Below are 603 nucleotides of genomic sequence, written 5' to 3' on the forward strand. Positions count from 1 at the left end.
TTGAAGACAATGTTGAAGACAATGTTGAAGACAATGTTGAAGACAATTTTGAAGAAAATGTTGAAGACAATGTTAAAGATAAAAGTGACGACAATGTTGAAAACAGAAATCAACAGGATGTTGTGGATGATGTTTCTGATGACGTTTCAACGATTTATGATAACGAACGTATTCGCCAAAGGTCAAGAAAAATACATCGTGTTAAGAGAACATTATTTAATCGGAATACATTGAAGTCTTCTAGCGATTCTGATAATGGTAAGTAAAAATCAAATTTATAATTAATAATTAATAATTTTTTAATTTTTTGCACTAATTAATTTTAGTTAAACTTTTTATGTAATTTTATTCAGATTGTTACATTCTTATGCTAATGTACAATGCAAAAAAAAAATTTATAATCAATGTTTTTTGCATGAACTTTTAGCAAGTACAAGTAATGAAAACGTTAGATGTTCATTTGAAGAAGAGAATAATACTCGGCACTCGGAGCAAAATATAGATGACAATGAAGACGATGTGTCATGTGAAGGACAAAGTGGTAAGTAATATTTTGCACACACACACACACACACACACACACACACACACACACACACACAC

General features: G+C 29.9%; 1 long non-coding RNA gene across 1 annotated transcript in view; it reads left to right on the forward strand.

Annotated features, from left to right (window-relative positions):
• The first annotated feature begins 14 nt into the window (after window positions 1-14).
• The window catches only part of LOC112460677, a 1,510-nt gene continuing 921 nt past the window's right edge, over window positions 15-603 (forward strand). The window contains exons 1-2 of the long non-coding RNA XR_003041465.1: window positions 15-258; window positions 428-541. This is a non-coding gene — a long non-coding RNA (uncharacterized LOC112460677). The remainder of the gene's footprint in view (window positions 259-427; window positions 542-603) is intronic.

Source organism: Temnothorax curvispinosus, unplaced genomic scaffold, assembly GCF_003070985.1.
Source record: "Temnothorax curvispinosus isolate PA1 unplaced genomic scaffold, ASM307098v1 QBEX01010705.1, whole genome shotgun sequence".
NCBI lineage: Eukaryota > Metazoa > Arthropoda > Insecta > Hymenoptera > Formicidae > Temnothorax > Temnothorax curvispinosus.